At 43.7% G+C, this 13,483-nt stretch overlaps 1 long non-coding RNA gene across 1 annotated transcript; it reads left to right on the top strand.

The window, feature by feature from the left end:
* The first annotated feature begins 12,375 nt into the window (after nucleotides 1-12,375).
* On the top strand, nucleotides 12,376-13,278 carry LOC144753517 (uncharacterized). Its single transcript, XR_013594397.1, has 3 exons — nucleotides 12,376-12,462; nucleotides 12,968-13,031; nucleotides 13,147-13,278. It is a non-coding gene; the product is annotated as an uncharacterized LOC144753517 (long non-coding RNA).
* Nucleotides 13,279-13,483: the final 205 nt, after the last annotated feature.

Genomic DNA, 13,483 nt, shown 5'->3' with positions numbered 1-13,483 from the left:
TTTTCAAACACCATAAAAAGAAATATTTTTTATGTTCACATTCAGCATGCAAACATCATGTCAGTCAAGTCTCCTTGGCAAAAGTCATAATTTCCGTTTTTGATTAGCTTTTATTGATGCACTGTAATAGGAACCCCAGTGCTGTCAAGTTGGAAGTATAGTAGTAATTACCCTTCATTCTTTACTTCAGATTCACTAAACCACATCTCCTGGAGGAATGCAAGTTGCGTACCACACACCTTAAAATGCAACACCACAATAAATCTTTGTAGATAGCTGTTCAAGTATATTATATATTCGTATTGGAGCTATACCAACATCACACAATGTCCAAGTTAAATTTAGCAATACTAAAATAGTGCCCAATACCACCATTTAAGTCAGAGAGCTAATGAACCTGCTTATCACACACCAGTCACCAAACAAGAGAATAATTATACCCCACTCCACTGGACATTCCATACTAGGTCCATTATTGATTTCTAATTTTCCACCCATGATCGCTATCTAGACAAACACACCCTCTTGCCCAAGTATTTCTAACTAAAAAACAGCAGAAGCCCTCAACAAAAAGTTCCTAAGTAATAAGTTCAAGCATATTTTTTAATGGAGGAGCACGACCAACAGCATAGTCAAGTCCTATCAACATGGCTATAGTATCAACTTCTGAATAACACAGTTCAAGGAAAAACCCACTTGTATTTTTTTTCCACATTACCCATAGGAGGCCACACCATTCACCAGTTTCACCTACTCTACTTATGAGACTTAGGGCCTTATTACGAGTTTGGCAGTCCGATCGCCAGAGAACATTTAACCCACTGCCCTTACCCAACCTTCTGGGCCATGACCTGGAGCAGTGCCTTGGTGTAATCATAGGACCATATTGTACTGTCTAGTATTCAGCCCTCGGTACCTCTTCACCTGATAAAATCAGCCAACACATCGGATGGTCTTCCTGATTTACGTTCCATGTCTAAGCAACACGTCCGTTTAGCCACTATAATCAAGTCCATGAAGCTGGGAGGAGATTAATCTATCCAGAGTTTACAGATCTCCAGCCTAGTAATAAGTATCAGATAAAACATGAGCCCGCTTTGCAGCTTATTCAATATGTCTCGCGAGGTGTTATCTACCCCTGCACTACTAAAACAGGGTTTGGAGCTATGGTTACCTATATAATATCTCTTAGAATTGTCTCAATGTCCACCCAGAACTCCTTAATCCCGGGACAAGTAAAGAAGACGTGTTCTTCATTGGCTTTTAACAGACCACACATTCTGCACTTTGGGGTGGGCTGCGATGCAAATGATTTTTTGGGGTATCCAATATATTCTATTAATAGTAAAGAAATGATTTTGCTTTAAGTTTGCAGGCTTGACAACTGAATATAGTAATTTCAAAGAATTATGCCATATTGGTTGTAGATCCTCCCACTGGAAGATATCTGCCCACACGGTGTAAGGTGGGATGATTTTCTGATCTTCAGCTTCTAAAAAGTTTCCAGTACCTCCCTGCTTTCAGATCTAACATCCTGGAGTGAGGTTCCAAATTCCCAATGACCCCCAATCTCCAAAGTCGAGGCCACAAACCAGGATGACAGCTGCACATATTTAAACCTATATAAGCCATTTCCAGTTTCAGCTCCCAGGACTTCCCAGGGTAGTTTACCCTGCACTATTATCCATTCCCCCCAGATAGTAATTCCTGCCCACCTTAGTGGCAGACTCAGTCCATCCGAATACATTCTGGAGTGCCAGGAGTGTCCCATATTGGTGTAAAGTCTGAGTAGTATCCAATGCTAAGTCTCTTCCTTACCCTGTGCCAAAGGTTTAGTGCTGCAAATAAGACCTTCAACAGTACCTTTTTGGAAAATTCTTGGGTATCAAACTTACATAAGAAACCAGCTGCTCCAAACTCCCTCATCATTTCCCCTAAAAGCATCCCCGCATTGAGCTATCCGGCTTTACCTCAATATCATCCAGAGGCATTTAAACTGAAATGATATGCGTTATAGATTTAAGTCTGGGAGGGCAATGCCGCACTTCTCAAGCCTGCATCTCAACTATTTCCACGCCAACCTTGCTCCACGAGTAGCCCATATAAAGCTGGTTATGTGACCCTTAATCTTGTCAATAACTGATCTTGGAAATGTGAGGGGGATACAATTGAATAGGTACATCAATTTAGGGAGGATCGATATCTTAATAAGAATAGCTCGCCCATATATAGTCAATGAAAGTTCTTCCATCTGTATAGTAGAATATCTACCTCCTTAGCCACCCTTTTCAGATTATGTAATGATATTTCATCAATCGGTTTACCTATTACAATCCCTAGATATTTTATCTCTATGCACACTTTCCCTCTCTAAGTCTCTGTATTCTAACACATGACCTCCATCTTGGTGTTGTTTACTGTGTACCCGGACAGGCCCTGAACTGCTCCACCAACCTCTCCAACCTAGGTATGGTTCATACGGGGTCTGATGTATATGTTATCAGGTCATCGGCATACAGCACAATCTTGCTGCTAAAAGGGGGGGAATAGAAATGGACAACCTTATTGTCTTTCCTGAGGAGTTGCGCTAATGGCTCAATGTAGATGTCAAACAGAAGGGGTGACAGGGGACTGCCTAGTATCCCTTTTAATACTGAAACTCCTAGTCAGGGAGATGTTTAGGAGGAATCTAGCCAACGAGTTTTCATGAAGTTTCCAGAGTGTTGAGATACAGCCAACACTAAATCCCATCAAATCCAGTATTATCCACAAGTATGTCCAACATACCTGGTCGAATGCTTTCGCCGCATCTATCATAGTCACAGCCAGGGGAATCAAGCGAGCGGACGCGAGATCAATAGTACCTATCAAGTGCTGTGTAAGTTCTTGGATTTGCCTCTTTGGCAAAAATCCTTTCTGATCTGCATGTATGAGCTGGGGGGCTAACTTGGCCAATTTCCCTGCCAAGATGCGTGTACAAATATTATCATCTGCATTTAACAGGAAGATTGGACAATAGGAGTCTGCCTTCCTAGGATCCCTGGCAAGTTTTAAAACCAAAACAATTGTGGACTTTTGACATGAGTTTGGAATCTGTCCCTTCTCCTTATATATTGAGTTAAATAGTAATTCCAATACTAAAGCAATCTCCTCCATTAGAGGTTTATAGAACTCAGCAGATATTGCATCCGGGCTGGCAGCCTTCCCTTTCTTTATCCATGGAAGATGCTCCCTGATTTCCCCCTTAGTTGTTGGAGCCTTCAAATATTCTACCATTATGAGCCCCAGGAGCTCTACACTAATCAGCCAATCCTTAAGTCTCCCCAAATCTGTCTGAAACTCTCCTGTATATAGTTCCATGAATAAAGATACCAGGGAGGCCTGCATTTACTCAACTTTGTTCGAAACCTCTACATGTGGGCTAATGATCAATTCTCTGATGTAATTCCGAGACCTCTTGACCCTTGTCTTCCAAGCTAGCAACGCCCCTGCTGTCTAACCATATTTGAAGTGTCGCATACACCCAATTTGCCAGTGCTCTCTACACTTCATATCCAGTTTGATCTTATAATTTAACCTAGCCTCCTTAAGCTGGGTTCTCCCTATTCCTTACACTTTGTTGCTGCAGCTTACCCTTCAACATCCCCACTCTTTCCTCCAGTCCACTGAGTTCTGCTTTTTCTATCTTGTTTTTAAAGTGAACCTGGCATTGCAACACTCCTATATTATATGTTTAAAGATGTCCTAAATTATGTCTAGAGGGGCCGAGTCAGCATTATCCAGAGAGAAATCAGCATTGGCTGTTTTCAGAGCGGCAACAACCTCTGGGTCTAGGAGAATAGCCCTTTTTAACGTCCACCTTGTATTACGTTGAGTCCCAAAAAAAGTAAGTGTGATGCTCACTGCAGCATGATCCAAGATGTGCCCCGGCAGCAGGTTGACCTCTTTTAATTTTTCAGCTAAGACTCTATCTGCAAAATTATAATCTAGCCTAGAAAAGTGGCCATATTTTTTAATATGGAGTGTATATCCCCTCTCTAACCCCTTTAAATATGTCCATGCATCTACCAAGCCAATGTCCTGAAGCATATGTTTAAGGGTCTGTCTTCCCCTTGGGGCTTGGACACAATTCTTTTGGGTGGATCTATCCAAGATGGGTTCCAGGAGGGTGTTAAAATCTCCCGCAATAATAATAGGGGGTGTTATCTCCACTAAATTATACTCCAAATTTACTATATGCTGGGGGTCATCTAGGTTTGGGCTGTAAAATCCGATACACACGAACTCCGTATAAATGCATCTAAGAGTTGTCAGGGCCCACCTGCCTGAGCTATCAGTTTTTGAAGATATTACGTCGACCTCGGCTCCCCTCCTTATCAGGATAGCCACCCCTTGCAATACCCCAATTGATGCGAGACAACATAACTTTCCACTCATCTAAAATTGGAAAAGAGGTCTATCCTTTCACTAGGCGTTAAATGGGTCTCTTGTGATGTGATGATATGGGGCAGACTATCCTCTAAATATCTTATCACCCGTCTCTGTTGACCTTTAGTTCTGAGACCATTGATGTTCGACGTTAAAAATGATAACTCTTTACTACCCCCACATCATCATTCCCAAATTCAAAACACTTCTTAAAATGCATTATCCTAGGCAAACCAGCTTCAAAAACGTGACTAGGTAATAACAAGGACTTTTTTCCCCGTTTTTCCCACTGCTCCTGTCCCAGTGCCCTTCCTCGCCCCCAACCCCCCCTTCTCCTCCCCCTCCCCGGGGAACCCTCCCGTGACAGTCAGGCATGATATGCCTGTGAGGCTACCAGATGGAGAAATAGGTGTAATATAGATATATTTCTCCATTGTGACCCCATCACTCTTGAACACCCACCTCCCCCACCCAGCACCCGCTATCTCATTAAGGCTCCAGAAACCTCCCCTCCTTTTATGGTTTCGATCACTGCATCAACTTCTTTACAGTTCGTTAGTTAGTCGATTGATTATTCCACAGAACGCTGTGAATTACCAGGAAATTCAGTTGCGCTTTTGCCCCTAATTTATGCAATTCCTCCATCCTTTTACCCAATTTACACTGCTTCGGACCTGTTGCTCAGCAGACATCTGATCTAACAGAAAAGGAATAAGTTCCAACTGAGAACGTGCCGTTTCCCAAGGCTGAGGTCAATATCGCCTCCTTTACTGCATATGAGAGAATGTTCAAAAGGATATTCCTTGGCTTCTGCCTTTGATGGTTCCTTTTAAAAGGATCTCTGTGCACACGCTGTATCTCTTGGTGGAGATTAATGTCTGGCCTATCTTTCAAGGCCTTGTCTTGCAGCCTTGTCATTATAAATGCCTTGATATTTGGGCCCTCCTCAGCCTCCGGGATATTCAGAAACCTTAGATTGTTCCTTAGTAAATGATTCTCAATCCTTACAAGATCATCCCTTAGTCCTATATTCTCTTTGGAGAGCATTTCTATCCCGGAGGAGTTTTTAGCAAAATCTTGTCTCATTGTTACTACCTCCAACTCTATTGCACCGATCTGAGTGGCTACTTCTTCTAGTTTTGTGCTAGTGTGGCGCAGGAGGCTTGAATATCAATCGGCCTGATTGGCCTCCGATATATCAAACCTGTTCTTTAGCTCTTCTTTTAAGCCTAAGAGAATGGAGGCCAATGACAGCTCTGGTTGCCCCTTATTTATACCCCTTGTTTCATTCGTCTGCTGACATTGCCCTACTGCTGATCTTGGCTCATCCTCTACTACTAGGACATCAAACTTAGTATATGTAGGGACATACACCATACTACTCAAGTCCTACCAGGCCCATTGTCGACTTCTATATTAATACTTTTGCTGAGTGGGGCATCTTTACCGGGAGCCGTCACGGCACAGGCATTATTCATACTGAGACTTTTCTGGCTAGCACCCTCTTTCGCCCCTCTCACTTCTCTTTGTGCGACTGGTAGGTTCAAAGCTTTATAGAAGGATTTCAGAGAGGGAGTTACCTTGACCTGTGGGGTGAAATTCTTTAGCCCTTTACCCACAGGCTCTTCCCCGACAGCTTTGCAGGTTTCTCAGATTTCCCAGATTGTGTCAGAGTAATCTCTGAGCTCACTACTTTCAATAGTAAGTGGTTCTCTGCCTTCGCAGTACCCTTATCACCGGGGGCCACAAAAACTGGGAGTAATCCTACCCCAGGACTTAACCTAGATACTGCAGTTATGGAGTGGGTACGCAGAGTGTACCTGGAGATCTTGCCTCCAAGCTTACCCACCTTCTCTGGGGACAGACTGCGCCTCTCCATAGGCATGGGGCATTGTGCCCACTGGACATCTCTCTCTGCTTCCCAAATGAGCCCCCAGTTCTTTTCCAGGGTGTGTAGGCTTCTGGACGCCTCAATGAATATTGCTGCTGACTGAGGTAGGTTCACATTACCTCTGACTTGTGCTTGCTCTGCCACTACAGCAGCGAGCCTGAATGCCGGCTGCCCTGCTCCGCTGCAGCTCTTGCACACAGGCCCGGACTGGCCGTTGCAGGCACCGGGCAATTCCCCGGTCGGCCGCAAGGGTGAGGGCCGTTTTTGGGCCCCTGGGGGGCGTTTTTGTGACAGGGCCGTTTTTGCAGCAAAGCTGCAAAATCGGCCCTGTAACAAATTCGGCGGAAAAGCGGCCCTGGTAAAGAGCTCGGTGGCATCCCCCCCCTCCCCCAGGGGGAGGAGGGGGGGCCGGCCAAGCACCTTGCCACGGCCGGTTTTGGTTCCCAGTCCGGCCCTGCTTGCACATGAGTCTACCAGCACAGGATTACTTTAGCTGTCTTGGGACGGAATCCAGCTACGGAAGCTCCTGATTACCGATGCCGCGATATAATCTGGACCAGAGTATGTCCTTTCACTAGGAGCAGTGTAAGTGCTGGTGGGGGAGGGGAGGCCACCAACAGAAAATAAATGCTTTCCTCCCCAGGAGCCAGAGAACCGCGTCAACCCCCACCAGTAGCCCATGGCACTGGCTGTCCAAAGACCACCGTATTACGAGTTGACCATAGTGCCAGCAGTGTGGCTGCAGTGATCTTGTGGTGGTGGTGAGTACTTTTATCAACTATATCGATGACTGTGTGAGGATTGTGACTGCGTATGTGTTGGATACACACATAGTGAAATCTATCTCCGGCTGCCCTTTTTATACTTCATTTTCCTATGAAGGTCTAATGGTGTATGTCTGTTATAAGCCCTGAGACAATGGGATGAATTGGTCTGTGTAAATTGGTACTAAATAGAACTATTTTGAGGGGTGGAAGTAAGGGTTATGCCGCATATGTCTTACTCATCCATCATTCGATCATTACAGTCCACAGGTATTAAACTCATCAGCTCACGGAACCACATGTTCTTCCTTACCTTTTACAAGCAAGTCATTTGAGAGTATATGAGCATAAGACGCACATTAATAATAAGTGCCTTATGTTTCATAGTTGAAGTGATACATAGTAACAGTAAATCCAAAAATCCAACAGGTATAATTAGGCCATTCAACTCAAAGCTTATCGAAAGTGATAGGCATCAAGATGATCAGCCCCTTTTATTAATAGTTGTTTTTTTTGCTGAAATTGGTGAACGTCTGCATTTGAAATTAGGTTACTATCCAAATCTCAGAGCAATTGCCAATTAAGTCTATGTCCAGAGTCACAGTTCCTTAATTGCAGTATGCAATGTCTGTCTCTGGTGCAGCGATTTTCTAAGTTGTACAGGTGCACCTAGCTGTGATAATCATAATAACAGATCAAACCAGCCTCTCATACACGAACTCCTATGACACCAGGTCAGTATGTGTCCTATATTGGAGAGTGATCGGCCACTCCAGCAGCATCCAGAAGTCACCCAGGTGCCACTTGCAGCTTGTTCAATGGTTGAGTCCCTGACACCGTCAACAGAGTCCTTGTTAATTTCAAACGCCCTCAGTTTTTTAATTGTGATTTGCAGCAGAACCCCGCTGCCAGCCGAGTTAAGCCCTTGATAAGCAACACCAATTTTCTTTATGCAGCAGCAGGTCCAGGTCTTGAACAAAATCTCACAGAATTGCCCGCAGATGGAAGGGGCTTAGGAACCCACCATCTGCAGAGCTCTGACACCCCAGCTCTCTTCAGCACCTGAAATCCAATTGCAATCATTTAGCTTCAATGTGGCTCTGACACTCCACCAGCAACTTTCCTCTATCTTTCAGGCCTGTGAGATGGGGCGCATGCCATGCTCTGCAGCATCTCACCCCTATAACTCCCCGGCACTACCAGTTGGCAATCACAATGCGAGGGAAGGACCCCACTTCAGTAGGATTTAAATTATGAATCTTCTGGGCACCCATGAACTATTCTGGTATCTCTTTAATAAGGATCAATTAACAAAACAGGGGTACAGGTGCTGGGGCAACACAAAGAAAAAATACAAACAACTGCAGGACAAGACATTCAAGGGAAGGTAAGCTCCAGTTCTCATGTCCTGTAATTGATGACTGAGGTCCAGCCGCATGGAATGTTATTCTGACTTGTTCTGTTATGTAGAATGATGACGTGATGTAGATGCTTTTATAAGGTGCCAGTACTTAGTCAGATTTGTGGTTTGGGGGCCATGTCATGCATGTGATGGTGTCACGCAGTGTGCTTAATGTGTGATGGTGGTCGAAGTTTAGATGTATCTTGTTAAGAATATGCTGTTAGGAAGGCAGCGCGTAGTCAACTGCATGGCTTCAGAGGTGTGGCATGCTGCCATAGGGAGTGTCTAAAGTGTAGTGTTGGGATTAAGGAGACTATAAATGTACCTGGTGGTTTTGATTAGGGGTTCACAAACCATTTGAGAACCATGACTATCAAAGAGCACCATAGTCTCCAAAAAGGAATTTGTTGCTAGCTGATGACATTCTGAGGTGAATTTTTACCACTACGGGTGTCCCATGATCACGGTGAAGTTGGGGTGCTCTCCCTACTCCTAAATTGTTTTAGGTGTTGTCTGTACATGAAACAAGGTCCATGACTTACCTGACATTGCGTAATTGGCTAGTACACCACACGTTTGTGGAACTAGCTCATGAACTGCCTACAATGGTCTGTGGTCGGCAAAGAAATTTCGAAATGGAAAAGCATGATGGGGAAAAAACAGATCTCCAGGCCAATTAAAATTTCGAAATGAGTTCCTTACATTTATTTCACAGATTTCTCATGAACCTAATGGTTCAAATGATGCAAATTTACAAAAAAAATAACCCTCTATACTGAGCAGCACCTATCTTTGTACTGAAGGGTTCTCAAAAACCTCCTGAGCAAAGTTACACCAAACAAAAAAAGATATACTTCACTAACGTTCCTCAAGCACAGTGTGATTGAGTTCAGCTTCTCAGCGCATGCTGTTTTGGAGATCTAAAATTACTGTGGATTAAAATAAAAAATGTAAATGCTACTGTTAACTTTCCTCTCTCTTGATGAATCTACTCAATACTTTAAGCAAAGATTCTGTGAAGCTTACCACATAAAGAGAGTCACTATCTTTGACGCTGTGTAGTATATATGTATTAATAAATAAATACTTTCACGGAAAAAAAGAATTACAGTTCTACATCAAAACCCTAAGACTCCTTGAATTAGCAATTATGATCTGCTACACAAGTCATAACACATGCTCCTGTCATTAAAACCATACCTCGCCACAACATGGTCTTCTGAGGATCTCATAGATCATGTGACATAATTGAAACTACTGATGACATTAACTTTGACAAGGATACTGTATATATTGTTTGTTTAAATGTGTTATTTTTTAATGAGGTTTTGTTTCAGGTCCATTTGCTTATTGCAATAACCATTAGGCCATTTATTCTTTTCAGTGAATTTCTTCGTTTTTTCACATTTAAATGTTGCAGAGTTTGCACAACCTAAACCATAGCAATATTTGAGATTTTTTTAGAGGAATGTCCAAGATTTTCCTAAAAGAAAAATTACTAGTTGGATGTTGGGAAGTTGCTCATGCATCCAGTCCCTACTGCCAGTGGTGGCCAGCACAGATTGGGGGTGGCTGGGCGGGGGAAGGGGCGACAGGGGGATGTAAAATAAATAATAATTAACTTACCTTATCGCCACAGCGTCTCTCCTCAGCATCAGGACTCCGCTGGCGCCGAACAGGAATCAGGAAGCACCCAGGCACCCATGACCAATCACAATGCTGCAGTGCCCCAGAGGGCCGGTCAAAAGAGTCATTGCACACTTGGAGTTGGCAAAACAATCGTCCCCTGCCCCGGTCTGAGTGCAGAGCAGCCCCACCCTGCCCACCCACAAAGAATCACAGAAACATAAAATTATATTAACTTTGGGATTATCATTTTATGTTTCCTTTATTTACACTGCTTAGAAGCAGTGGGTGACGTTCCTCCGCCTTAGCGGAGGAGCCGCCACTGCCTACTGCACACAGCTGAAGGGGGGAGGTGACGCAGGGCCTGGCACTGCCAGTGAACCTTGAATCTGTTAGTGAATTCCATCTTTGGCTAAACGGCAGGAATCAGTTCCTCAGATTCACCTTTGAGGCCCATAGGGAGAGACTGTCCTTTCTCGATCTCTCTAGCTATGTCACATCTGCAGGCTTGCAGAGTGAGTTATATAGGAAGCCTATGGCTAGAAACTCGTTACTGTTGTACGAGAGTCACCACCCTAAATCCTTGAGGGACAATCTGCCTTATGGTCAGTTTCTCCACGTTCGGAGGAATTGTTCCAGGATGGAGGATTTTAAGACCCATGCCAATAATTTGTCATCACAACTGGTGGAGAGACACTACCCTAGACCACTTATCAAACGGTCTCTCAAATGAGCACACAACAATAATCGTGAAGTGCTCCTTGAACCGCCAGTGCCAAAAACTCCCCCTGATAGACTGACACTGGTGAGCACTTTTAACACTAGAAGTAACAGCCTACAGAAAATCATTAAGAGGCATTGGCGCATCCTCAATCATGGCAATGACCAGATCGCACCGCCCTTGTTCGCTTTCAAAAGATCTAACAGCATTAGGGATCGCCTCATTCACACGCGCCCCAAAGATGTCCCTAAAAGAACTTTGGGCACTCTATGGGACTTACCACCAGCAATTGGTCATCACCCCTGTGGGAATTGTTCTGTTTGCGCACAAACAACACACTCCACCGAGATCAACATAGGCACTGACAGACCCTGGATACAAAGTCATTTCACTAACTGTAACAGTGAGAACCTTATATATCTTCTGACCTGCCCCTGTTCTCGTCAGTATGTGGGAATGACCACACGGAGGGTGCGAGTACGCATGCTTGAGCATAAGAGCTCCTTCCGGTGTAAAAAATCGATGACGCAATTAACAAGGCATTTCCTGAACGAACAACATGGAGAGTCCGACTTTGTATGGACTGTCTTGGAGAAGCCCTTCATACCCTCACATGTGAGGAATATTGCGAAATACCTGTTCCAGAGAGAACAACGATGGGTTTTCAAACTCTCCGCTGACACCAAGGGATTGAATGACCAGATACCATGGTATTCTTTGTAGAGCCCGTTGTCATTCAGAGACACTAGTGTATATAGCAAGATTTGAGTCAGTACTAGCATATAGGCAGATGGCTATTGCTTTCGCCTTTAGTCACTTGCTTTTCTTTTCTATATGTACATGATAAGAGTGTTATCAGTGTGCCAATGACTTGATTTGTGCAATGTTTCTGTAAGATCTTATGGCACTTACAGGTTTTTTGATCAGGGTTTCATGGATGAGGTTATCCTTATATCCTTTTGGGCTTATCCTATATTGCGGTATCCTATACCCAACCAGCATTATCACTATGTCCTCCTTGCAGCTTCTGGGTTTTCTCCTGTATTTGAATACAGGACTGTATGTTTGGAATCAGCTACCACACATGACTGGGTTTTTAGTCTCACTAACGTAATTACCTGGTGAGGACTGTTCCCAACAGCTCTCTAACATTGTTAGGGTTCGTTTTATACAGTATGTTTCCAGCCCAGAGCGCTCGCACCACCAGAACTACAATAATGGCCGTTCTGACGTCATATTGTAGTCCAGCGGAGTGATACCGGCTCTCGTTTTTTGATGTTAGTCAGTTAATGCCTGTGAGCAATCATCTTGCCATGATTCCTGGGCATATCTTCATCTAGCACTATGCAGAAATCGAGAGGGATTGTCCAAAACTTCTGGTATACACCGTTTTTAATAATGGAAAATAACTTTTTAAAAAACGAAGGTAAAGTAGTTCCCTTCTCTGTTCTCTGCCAGAACTACAATAATGGCCGTTCTGACGTCATTTCGTAGTCCGGCGGAGTGATACTGGCTCTCGTTTTTTGGTGTTTATGCCTGTGAGCAAATGCGGATGAGTCCGCTAAGGATTGAAGCATCTTGCCATGATTCCCGGACATATCTTCATCTAGCACTATGCAGAAAGAGAGAGGTATTGTCCATAACTCCTGGTATACACCGTTTTTACTAATGAAAATAACTTTTAAAAAACGAAGGTGAAGTAGTTCCCTCCTCTGTTCTGTTATTTAACCCCACACCCCCTCCAGTTCGGTGCCTCCCCCAAGTCTCAGGCGAGTTTGGTGGCACCGACGGAGAGGTGAGTTTAGGAGTGGATTTCTTTTGAACTGGCGTTAGGAGGGGCATTTAGTAAGAAATTTATGACTCTTTCTTTTAAATCAGTCAGCAGTTTCATATTCTTTGTTTCTCATGATTACCTGTACTGTCTGACAGTGTATATAGAATGGTTGACCGATAGTCAGGTTTCTTTTACTTGTATAATGGGTGTCCCGTCATATTTCAAGGTTGTTATTCCTCCACGGAGTTCTTTATGGGACAGATGTGATATAGTGAATAGGGGAATAATTAGATTATCTTAGACTCTGTGAGTATGACTGAGTTTTGATATCTGTTCCTGTTCACATCTATCTGTTTCACAGTGCGGGGCCTCGTATACCTGAGCACGGTCCAGGTGAGGTGAGGTCCAGTCCCCTGTCATGCTGGGTGAGCAAGCAAAATTTAAAATGATTCTTTTGAATTAATTATTTGAGATGTAAGAGAAGCAGAGAGCATTTGTGTATGACTTAATCATAAGAATGTAATATATGTGTCTTTCTAGATCACTTTGAACGTCCACTGACTAGGAGGATGAGTAATTGAACAGTAGGTACAGGTTGTATCGTTCCTACTTTGAAACTTTGTTGTGCTTTCACTATTGTTTTCACACACATTCCAACAGTAGCAACTTTTTGAGAGCAGTGGCCCTGATGAATGCCAAGGGACTCTATGCCCGGTAGGCAGAAACATGTTGGCCCGTTTTGCGATAGTCATTGTTCCATACTGTCGTTTGCGCTGTTCCTATTTTAGTTAGGGGATGTGCCTAGTTTCTATTAAAGTTGTTGTGTAGACATATCACCCTATTTTAGATTCACCACCTTTTCTGTTTTGTTTCACTG

Source organism: Lissotriton helveticus, chromosome 5_1, assembly GCF_964261635.1.
Source record: "Lissotriton helveticus chromosome 5_1, aLisHel1.1, whole genome shotgun sequence".
In the NCBI taxonomy this organism is placed as follows: domain Eukaryota; kingdom Metazoa; phylum Chordata; class Amphibia; order Caudata; family Salamandridae; genus Lissotriton; species Lissotriton helveticus.
The sequence above is the reverse complement of the archived record's forward strand: the minus strand, read 5'-3'. Positions and strand labels throughout refer to the sequence as shown.